The sequence below is a fragment of the Tursiops truncatus genome, chromosome 13 (assembly GCF_011762595.2).
Source record: "Tursiops truncatus isolate mTurTru1 chromosome 13, mTurTru1.mat.Y, whole genome shotgun sequence".
Classification (NCBI taxonomy): Eukaryota; Metazoa; Chordata; class Mammalia; order Artiodactyla; family Delphinidae; genus Tursiops; species Tursiops truncatus.
In genome coordinates this window covers 69,177,843-69,190,042 of record NC_047046.1, presented here as the reverse complement: position 1 = coordinate 69,190,042, position 12,200 = coordinate 69,177,843, and positions in this window count along the sequence as shown.

Sequence of the window (12,200 nt, the reverse complement as noted above, 5' to 3'; positions counted from 1 at the left end):
CAAACGGCAAAAGCTCTCTCAGAGATCTCCATCTCAACACCAAGACCCAGCTCCGCTCAACGACTAGCAAGCTACAGTGCAGGACACTCTATGCCAAACAGCTAGCAAGACAGGAGCTCAACCCCATCCATTAGCACAGAGCCTGCCTAAAATCATAATAAGGCCACAAACACCCCCAAAACACACCACCAGACGTAGACCTGCCCACCAGAAAGACAAGATCCAGCCTCATCCACCAGAACACAGGCACTAGTCCCCTCCACCAGGAAGCCTACACAACCCACTGAAACAACCTTAGCCACTGGGGACAGACACCAAAAACAACGAGAACTACGAACCTGCAGCCTGCAAAAAGGAGACCCCAAACACAGTAAGTTAAGCAAAATGAAAAGACAGAAAAACACACAGCAGATGAAAGAGGAAGATAAAAACCCACCAGACCTAACAAATGAAGAGGAAATAGGCAGTCTACCTGAAAAAGAATTCAGAATAATGATAGTAAACATGATCCAAAATCTTGGAAATGGAATGGAGAAAATACAAGAAACGTTTAACAAGGACCTAAAAGAACTAAAGAGCAAACAAACAGTGATGTACAACACAATAAATGAAATTAAAAATTCTCTAGAAGGGATAAATAGCAGAATAACTGAGGCAGAAGAACGGATAAGTGACCTGGAAGACAAAATAGTGGAAATTACTGTAGAGCAGAAAAAAGAAAAAAGAATGAAAAGAATTGAAGACAGTCTCAGAGACCTCTGAGATAACATCAAGATTGAGATAACATCAAGATAACATCTGAGATAACATCAAGATTGCCAAAGAAATCTTGAGAAACAAAAAACGGAGCTGGAGGAATCAGGCTCCCTGACTTCAGACTATACTACAAAGCTACAGTAATCAAGACAGTATGGTACTGGCACAAAAACAGAAATATAGATCAATGGAACAGGATAGAAAGCCCAGAGATAAACCCATGCACATATGGTCACCTTATCTTTGATAAAGGAGGCAAGAATATACAGTGAAGAAAAGGCAGCCTCTTCAATAAGTGGTGCTGGGAAAACTGGACAGCTACATGTAAAAGAATGAAATTAGAACACTCCCTAACACCATACACAAAAATAAGCTCAAAATGGATTAAAGACCTAAATGTAAGGCCAGAAACTATCAAACTCTTAGAGGAAAGCATAAGCAGAACACTCTATGACATAAATCACAGCAAGATCCTTTTTGACCCACCTCCTAGAGAAATGGAAATAAAAATAAACAAATGGGACCTAATGAAACTTAAAAGCTTTTGCACAGTAAAGGAAACCATAAACAAGACCAAAAGACAACCCTCAGAATGGGAGAGAATATTTGCGAATGAAGCCACTGACAAAGGATTAATCTCCAAAATTTACAAGCAGCTCATACAGCTCAATATCAAAAAAACAAACAACCCAATCCAAAAATGGGCAGAAGACCTAAATAGACATTTCTCCAAAGAAGATATACAGATTGACAACAAACACATGAAAGAATGCTCAACATCATTAATCATTAGAGAAATGCAAATCAAAACTACAATGAGATATCTTCTCACACTTGTCAGAATGGCCATCATCAAAAAATCTACAAATAATAAATGCTGGAGAGGGTGTGGAGAAAAGGGGACCCTCTTGCACTGTTGGTGGGAATGTAAATTGATACAGCCACTATGGATAACAGTACGGAGGTTCCTTACAAAACTAAAAATAGAACTACCATACGACCCAGCAATCCCACTACTGGGCATATACCCTTAGAAAACCATAATTCAAAAAGAGTCATGTACCAAAATGTTCATTACAGCTCTATTTACAATAACCAGGACATGGAAGCAACCTAAGTGTCCATCGACAGATGAATGGATAAAGAATATATGGCACATATATACAATGGAATATTACTCAGCCATAAAAAGAAACAAAATTGAGTTATTTGTAGTAAGGTGGATGGACCTAGAGTCTGTCGTACAGAGTGAAGTAAGTCAGAAAGAGAAAAGCAAATACCGTATGCTAACACATATATATGGAATCAAAAAAAAAGAAAAGGTCATGAAGAACCTAGGGGCAAGATGACAGTAAAGACGCAGACCTTCTAGAGAATGGACTTGAGGATACGGGGAGGGGGAACGGTAAGCTGGGAAAAAGTGAGAGAGTGGCATGGACATATATACACTACCAAATGTAAAATAGATAGCTAGTGGGAAGCTGCCGCATAGCACAGGGAGATCAGCTCGGTGCTTTGTGACCACCTAGAGGGGTGGGATAAGCAGGGTGGGAGGGAGGGAGATGCAAGAGAAAAGAGATATGGGGACATGGGTATATGTATATCTGATTCACTTTTTATAAAGCAGAAACTAGCACACCATTGTAAAGCAATTATACTCCAATAAAGATGTTAAAAAAAATTGAGTGCCTATTTTATGTAAGACCCTATGTCACGGGCTACTAGACTAGTACACTATTGAATAAAATACGAGTTTTGCTCTTTAGAAAAAGAAGCTTATAGACTAAATAGAGAGATAATGAAAGGCAATATTTATTGAGAGATCATTCTGCACTAGACGTTTAATTCTCAATTAATTTTCACAGCTATTCAAAGACTACATGCTATCTTTATTCCCATTTTATAGGTGAATAAACAGAGTTAGGAAACATGTCCAAAGTCACATAACCTGTAAGTATCTGAGCCAATATTCCAACCCAGATGTCTAGAAATTGAGTCCACGTTTTAAATCAGGCTTAAGCCCATGTTATACTAAAAAAATTAATAACAAGGTGGTATAGTACAACTAGAATGTGGTAAGTGACATGAGAGGTGCAGATAGATTTGCAGAAATTTAGAGGAAGAGTGACCACATTTGGCTGTAAGAATCAGGGAAGACTCCATATAGGAGATATTAGAGTGCTATGTTCAAAAGCAGTAATGATTTAGTCTACAGTCTGCCAAAATACTAGCAAACAGAATCCAGCAGCACATTACTGTTGGATACTGGGGGCCTATCCAGTGACACACCAACATGAATAAAACACAGCCTTAAAAGTTAAGTGCACACTGCTTTGAAATAAATGTTCTTGTCTTAGGCCTCCAAATGCCAAGCCTGGGAAGTGGAAACTTTCTGCAGAAGAGCAAACACTATTTCATCCTTGACTAACCATGGGTGAGGACCAATCTGTGATCTCTCTCAACATTTTTAGCTGGGAAGATGGGTTATGCACGTGCTGGCAGTGATGTGACCACCCAGCACCTGTGTGGACAAACACAAGTGTTACCCTTGGAACCATACAAAATAATCTCTTTGATACCAGGATTCCCTATTGAGCATGGAATCGTATTATCTATTCCAGGGAAGGAGAAGAACAAGGATTTCTCTACCCAGTTATGGGCTAATATTTTTGTGAAAAAATATGTATCACCGGATTTTTTTTATCAACACCATTAAAAACAACACACTGTGCTATTTTTTTTTTTTTAATGTAATGCATTTCAAAGACTAGGTCCTTTGAGGCAACTGGTAAAAATATGCAAGGGAATTCATTCCAGTCCTGTGCTGCCCCTCCCTGTCCTGTGGATTTGGGGGATCAGCCAGGGACCATGCCAGGGCATATTTTGCCCCTGATTTTTCTGTTTCCACCCCTGGTCATGTCCTGTGGATATTTCAGCTAGACTTGCTAAAGACTAACTCTCAATAAGGTCCAAGGTGAAAAACAGGTAAAACTCTTTGCTAATTGCCTGCCCTCCCACCCCTGAGGCCCTTAATCTTGCTGATTTAAACCAGACATTTGTGGCTGACCATCTCCCTCTTGCACTAACCTCTGACCTCCCTGAAGGCCACACATGCATACCTGCCTCAACCCTGCATAGTTATTTTCTTTTGTTTGTTGAGTCTTTTATGCTGTCTTGGACTCCCATGGTACCATGGCTCTTGGTTTTAGGAGCACAGATTTCCTTCATCTGCTTCTGTGTGTCGCCTCAGCCTGCCCTGATAGGATAGTCATGAATGGAGGGTCCAGCTGCTCACCTATGTGATGTTGAAATCAAAGTTGACTTCAGTGCAAATATATAATATTTTCAACTTAAATGTCTGTGACTTCTATGTTTGGGCATACACCTCCCATGTAATGAACATCATGTTGCAAATATAGACTCAAATAAGCAAGAAATGTTTTATTATTCTATTTAGTTTTCTAAAAGAAAATTTTATCCAAAGTCATTTAAACACTTGGCTGGTGGGGAATTTAATCACATCACTACTGGGCTTCCTTGCCTTTCCCCCTCTGTTTCTGCAATTAAAATCTGAAGCAAATTATTAAAATGAGAAAGCTATTATTTGTGACTTAAATTAAAAAATTTAACTGAGCATAGGCGTTGCTCAATAATATGTAAAATACATTTACGAGACCAGCTTCTTAGCTAGATTTAGGAAAATGGACACTAGGATAGGCCCATCGGGAGGAAGAACCCAGAACAAAGGGTAAGAGGATCTTAGATGTCAAGCTTGTTTGTTCAAACTGCATCCTGGAGGTTTTGCAAGTTAGACCTAGGATGATTTCTGGAAAGCAGATTCCTGAGACCAATGTCCAGAGATTCTGATTCTGTAGGTCTGAGGTTACATCCAGACCAAAAATCATCACTATTAATATACATTAATGTACATTAATATACATTCCAGGTGGTCCATCCATGGGCAAAAAAGTAAAAAATGCTGGGACAATGACAATTTTAGAGTAGGGCGTGACATAAGAACGCTCTCTCCAAGAAGATCAATCAAAAAGTGTACTGTAAAAATGAGAAGAGCTAGAGATAGAAGAGGCCAATTAAATACAATAAAAAGAATTTAAATTAAAAGTAATGGGGGGCTGGATAAGGCAGGTCGAAGTTTGTCTTAAAATTTTGTTTTAGACTCACATGATCTCGATCTTTCTACCTGTCACTATTCTGCTGCTGCTATATTGCCAAATACATGCTAAGTCCTTCAGTGTTTACGCGTAGACTAGCTTCAAAGTTTCTCTCTTAAAATTTTAGGTGTAAAAATATCCTTTACCTAATTTTGTTCCAAGTCGTCACTTTTATTCAACATATTTCTTTAGAGGGAAAAATAAAACATTATTTTTACTCTTCTAAACTTTTGGTCTTTTGTTTATTTTCTGTACTTAAAAGTAACTTTATTCTGAACTAATTTTACACTTAGAGAAAAGTTGCAAAAATAGTACAGGGGGTTTCCAAATATCCCTTTTTCAGCTTGAAACAGAAGGACATCAGCAGACAAACTGGTGAAGTTCAAATAAGTCTTTAGTTAAGAACACAGAACTAACGTTAAATCCCTGTTTGACACTGGTACACTTTTAGTATACTAATTAATGTAAACAGAGGCTATGGAGAGGCTATAGAGATAACTTTTGAAGATTGCTTCTTCCTTAACAGAAATAGATAATTATTTCTATGCATTAGTTTTATACATTAAGTGTATGTATTTTTTTCTTTATCCCAGGTGTTGATGAAAAATTATGAGAATTTTTTGACTCCTTAAGTTGCTTAGATGTAAAATGATTAAAATAATCTCTGTGATTATTGCCATTTTTAAATTGGGGAGATGGAGCACAGAGAAGTTAAGTAACCTGCCTAAGATTACATGCTGTAATTAGAGCAGAGGTTCATTCAAACCAAGGCTTGATTGTGGCTGCAGAGCTCACAATCTCTACTATAGTAGCATCATGTTATACTACCTCTCACAACTGTAAAATCCATAGAATGCAGTAATGGAAATTGTTGCGTTCTCCGAAATCCACAATCTAGTATCACAGGGGGGAAAAAGGATATCTTGGTCTTCAACTTGCATAAGCTTATTCTCACACTCATCAATAGATTGAAAACAGTAATAATCATTCTGTAAGTGAAGGAACATTATAATATTTATCTGAGATGTATAGAAAAATGATCGTAATGTCAGGTCAGCAAATTTCTCGTAAAAGTTCTTCCTATTACACTAGAAGGTCATAATCAATTACACTTATATTTTTAAACATAATTTATTGGCAATAGCCCCCAAATAAGCTCTTTGATATTGGCAGATATCAGTAGCTATAGGGGTCACTGTGTTAATGTTAGAAATGGGGTGTCAGTCAAGGTTCTCAGCTGCAGGCAGTGAAACTGACTGATGACCTAAGCAGAAATAGGACTTACTGGAAGCATATTAGGGGTTCACAGAATTGATGAGAGGCTGCTCAACCAGGCTGGTAAAATAGAAGAGGGTCAAGGAGCAGAAAGGACATCAACTTTTAGTAGGACTGGTCTGCACAGTTGCCTTCTCTGGCAGCCATCTCCAGACATCACCACCACTGTGAATGGTACTCATCTCTGCTTCCTTTTATCACTTTCCATGATTCGGAGTCCCGGGTGAGAGTACAAAAGTGACCAAGAATTGGTCATTTGCCAGTGCCTGTTTGTGTGACGAAGCCTAGACTTACATAAAGGGGGTCTCCAGGATTAAGAAAGGAGTTCTGTTTCCTGGAAACCCAATGATGGCAATGTCAACTATACGAATTATATTCAAGTTTTATGCCAATCGTAATTCACAAGTGGAATTTTACATTGATATCTTAGAGATTAAAAGAATTCAAGGTCATAATATTTCTTACGTCTTATATGAAAAAATCCTTTCGTGGAAACAGAATTTCAGAGTGTTAAGAGCATTCTGGAATCTTCTAATTCAATCACACATATCACACCAGAAACTCACTTATAATTGAATGAAATGAAATGAGTGAATGAATTTGAAACTGATTTATAATTGTTGCAATTAGTAACAAAGCATAATTAAGAGTGTGGGTTCTGGATATCAACAGATCTGGGTTCAAATCCTTCCAACACAATCCTAGCTGTATGACCTCCAACAAGTTACTTAACAACACTGTACCTTTTCCTCTATTCTGTAAAATGGAAAAACTCGTACTATCAACTGACATGTGTATGGAGAGGCTCAATTATTGCAATTCATGAAAATCAATAAGCATCCAATGGTAGTTTCCTTAGAGGTTACGATATCAACGTTCTCATTGTGATCACCGTCATCATCACCATCAACATCCAACTACTGTTTGAGTACATTTAGTGAAGATCCATATCTCACAAGGCAATGCATTACATTTCATTTCATTGCTGCCTAGCTCTCGTTATTACCAAGCTCTGATCAACCGAGAAAGCAGAAAACTTCAGATTTGCAATACACATAAACTCTATCTGTCTGCATCTTTCCATATTTTCACCTGTGCTCATGCACCAATGTCCTCAACAAACGTGTGTTTCCTACCCACTTAACATTTCACAGCATCATCTATTCAATAAATGATGTTGACCAACAGGTATACACGTATATCCTATGCTGAGCTACAAAAAGTGATTATTTTAAAAGATATTTTACTTAATAATGGCAGAATACACACTGGCATTTTGTTTATGGAACTAATGAAGAGAAAAATTTTATAGAATTAAATCATGAATATTATGCTAAAATATTCTAAGTTATTTCCCTAAAATATTTATTTTGCAGTAAATCATAGGCTCTCCAAACTAAGTAATTTTGTAAGAAATTACATTCTTGTTATTAACACTTGTATATTTAATAGCACTATCAACTCACTTCTTCTGAATAGCATAATTTAAATTTTTTGATTAATGAAATATGTGCTGTGGAGCTTTAAATTAGGTTTGAAAACTTATTTTTTTTTTTAATAAGAGAGAGTGATTGTAAGCTATTTGGGTAATCTGAAGTGTGTTTCTTAGCTAACCAGAAAACTAGTTATTTAATGCAATAATAAACAATTCTAAAATTTGGTGGCTGTATTATATGCTATTTTATAAAACTTGAAATTAAAATTATATACGTTCAGTGGTATTATTTAAAAATAATAAAATGCAGCAAGCCTTTTCGTTAAACAAGATTTTTAGTTTTTCTTCACAACAAATTACCCACTAGATGGCACTAAACAGCTGCCACATTTTTTCTAACGATGCCATTATACCAGGTCAAGAAAACAAACCAAGAATCCTGATGATTGATGGAACAGTGTGTCAGACATACAGACCTAATCTCAAAGTACCTAAATTGTATATAAGGTGATATTGAAGTGTACTTGGGAGCCATTTACTCAAGAAATGTCACTTATGACAGTCATTTTACATTTACAGGGCGAGTAGCTGGGCGAGTAGCTCGATATTAACAATTCAACACAAATTGGTAAAATGTAAATGATTCTTACAATTAATTTGCACTCATCTGAATTCTACAAAATATCTAACCAAGACCTGGATTTTCTCAATGTTTATGAGGAAGTAGTGTTCACAAAATAATAACAAAACAATAATGAAAAGGAATTCCGGGGGAATAATTTAAGCTGATAATCATAATTACTCCAGATCCAGGATTGGTGGGTTAAGGTGAATATAGAATCATGTTCACTTCTTTAGGATATCCTGTCATTTAGACCAATCTTTGTCCAAGGACTGAGCTTCTAACTCAGTTCATAAAATTAGAAATATTATAATTTATTTACATAAAGTCAAAACTTCAGATGAAAGCTCAAAGTTTCAGAAAATGGCCAGGATACTTGTAAATTTGGAGCTATGTATCATCTTAGCGAAATATTCCACTCTTGGAGGCTGATCTACATTAAGCCATAAAAGGCACAGTCAAACACTAGCTGGCTTTGAAGGCCGTGCATTTTACAGCCTTGTCTCCATTTTGTTGAATCTGCTTTTACACATCACTAGGCAGTTTGTATTTTTATAGTATCAACAACTTTAGATTTTGTATCTTTCACCCTCTAATACAGTTAATACTTATAACCCTTCCTGAAGATATAACATTTTGTTGAACAGACTCAGACATAAAACACAAAATGCTACCAAGAAATCTGTAGCTGAATTTTGACTGGGATTCCGAGTGTCTTAGGCTTGAAAAGGATGCTAGTTATGGAATAATAAAATGGGATCATTTGGTCGCAACAAGGCTTGTTCTCACCTTTCGCCTTGAAAACCTGCTGGGTATGGCATTTGATGCTCCCTCTCTGGGCTTCCTGTGCCTCATTTGTGAAATAAAAGAGATATTCTCACCACAGGGAGGGAGGAACAGGTAAGCTTTTAAGAGCTCAGCTTTGTAAATAAATTCATTTGTATCATTTTTTTTTTAGGTTCCGCATATAAGCAATATCATATGATATTTGTCTTTCTCTGACTTACAAATGAACTTATATACAAAACAGAAACAAACTCACAGACAGAAAACAAACATGGTTACCAAAGCGGGGGGGATAATTTGGGATTTGGGGATTGACATATACACACTACTATATTTAAAATAGATGACCAACAAGGACCTATTGTATAGCACAGGGAACTCTGCTTGATATTCTGTAATAACCTAAATGGGAAAAGAATTTGAAAAAGAACAGATATATATATCTGTTTATATATATATATAAATATGTTTATATATATATATAAATATGTTTATATATATATAAAACTGAATCAGTTTGCTGTACACCTGAAACACAACATTGTACATCAACTATAGTCTAAAAGTTAGAAAAAAAAAGAGTTCAGCTTCTAAACAAGGCAGTGCTTAGATTATTCAGTTTCTTTTCAATTTCCTTCCCATTGCTTCTCTCCTCCAATTTAAGACTTGACTCTGTGACAGGTTTAGAAAACATGTAATGCCATGGATTTGTTAAAGCAGGCAGGTAGCCAGATATGAGCGGAGAAAGGGCGGGGGCACCGGCCAAATGGCAGGAAACCACACATCTTGTAAACAGCAGGGGTCCTTGGGCAAAGAAAAGCAGGAACCTCCAGGCTGACAGGAAATGACGCATTTGGGGTGATAAGGTGTCCTGGAGGCAGACAAAGAAAGGTGGGAAAAGGCAGGAATCTCTGGTGCTCAAATATAACCTTTTGCTCATTATGCTCTCGTTAGAATAAAATTAGCCTTGCAGATGAAAAGTCACCATCATGCACCAACGCCACGACACTTCCCATCAAGGCTAAATAAAAAATCCCTCCTCCCCTCGGGAACGTGGGGCTGGGATGAAAATCAGGGAATACGCCCCCAAACCCCTCCCTCCCCAATGAATATTCCACCCCTTCCTTTCTACACCCCACATAACCTGCTTACCAAAGAAACTCAGCACAGCTACTTACTTGGGACTGCCCACTCTCGTCTCAAGAGCGTACTATCGCCTAAATAAATCCTTGCTTTGCTTTCTTGACACCCCTGTCTCACCTCTGAATTCTTTCCGTGATGAGACAAGAAGCTACCCTCCAATAACAGAGTCTTTTCCCATGAGGTTATAAATTTTAAAAATAATAAACATTCAGGGCTTCCCTGGTGGCGCAGTGGTTGAGAGCCGATGCAGGGGACACGGGTTCGTGCCCCGGTCCGGGAGGATCTCACGTGCCGCGGAGCGGCTAGGCCCCCGAGCCCTGGCCGCTGAGCCTGCGCATCCGGAGCCTGTGCTCCGCAACGGGAGAGGCCACAACAGTGAGAGGCCCGCGTACCGCAAAAACAAACAAACAAACAAAAAAGTTATCATTTGAGTTTGCATAATGGTGAAGATATTAAGCTATTCATCAGAAGACATGACGTTCCTTCGAAGTTAAAACTGGAAAAAAATTTGAGTCTTAATGCATAAAGTATCACCATCCATAGGACGGTGATACTAGCGGATCCTGTGCCACTTTGAAAATGAGCTCAATCAAGTGTCAGTAATGATTTTACAACCTTTAAAAGGGGAAATCAAATATAGCATCCTATGTGCCAAGACATTAGAAATCAATATAAAAGAAGATATCTGTGTATTGTATAAATGGATATGAAAATTATAAGTTCATCTATCAAAAAAGATTACCTGTTCACGAGTCCTAATGAGAGATCCCATTTGGTGAGCATTTGGCTAAGAACTCAGCAGCTGTGGAGCATTATAGCTTCTAATTATTTCCAAGGAGATGAGATCTATCTGCTGCAGGCAAAAGTGCACTTAGAGAGAAGAAATAGGTCTCTACATTTCTAACTGTCCCAAATTAACCACAGAATGTAGAAAAACAATATTTAACTGTATTCCCCAGTGTAATGCTAAATCCACACCATCAGTGACAAAGCATCTTGGAGAATGAAAGCAATTAGGCAGATAATTAAAGGGAAAGCAATCATTTGTCCCCCACCCCTTTCCACTTTATCCCTCCAATTATCAGAAAATTAACATGAAATATTTTTTTAAAGTGAACGACATGAATAATTGTTTTAATATTCTGCTTGACGTTTCTAGGAAGTCTTATCAAATGAGAATTCAATTGTGAGGATTTGTCTGCTACCCAAAATGGTTGATTCCAGGGTTGATGAAGTGCCCATCCTTCCACGTGTAGAAGACGATATCAAGAGTCTCTCCCTTCGTGGAAATCACCTGGAACTGGAGATACAATCCTGATAGCAACCAAATGCTTATTTATTGACCATTTCCTGGATCAACAATAAAAGCCATTAGAAAAAAGAGTTTCATGACAGTTGGGAAAATCTGAAGATGTATTGCATACTAGATGATATTATGGCAGTATTTTTAAATATTCTTGGATAAAATAATGATATTGCGACTATCTCTTTGGAGATACATGCTGAAATATGAGGGTGAAGTGGCAGGATATCTACAACTTATTTTCAAATGGTTCAGCCAAAGTCGGAAGATAAAGCAAACGTGATAAAATAATGATCATGGGGGAGACTAGGTCAAGAATAAATAGTTGTTTCTTCTTCCCAATTATTTTTGCAGGCTTTTAGTTTTTCAAAATAAAATACAGTTTGGGGAAGGGACGAGAAGGAGATACCCTTGCTGCCTATGGAAAATCGAAATATCCTTTAAATCCTGGCTTAAATGTTACCCCGGTGTGTGAGTGTGAGTATGTTTGTGTGTGTGTGAGTGCGTGTGTGTGTGTGAGTGTGTATAAGTGTGTGTGAGTGTGTGTTGTGTGTGAGTGTGTTGTGAGTGTGAGTGTATGGTGTGTGTGAGTGTGTGTGTGTGAGTGTGTGGTGTGTGTAAGTGTGTGTGTGAAATCTTATTATTTACTCCATTATGAACTGTCCTTCTCTGAGTTATTTTAACACCTGTCTCTTCACAGAATTAGCA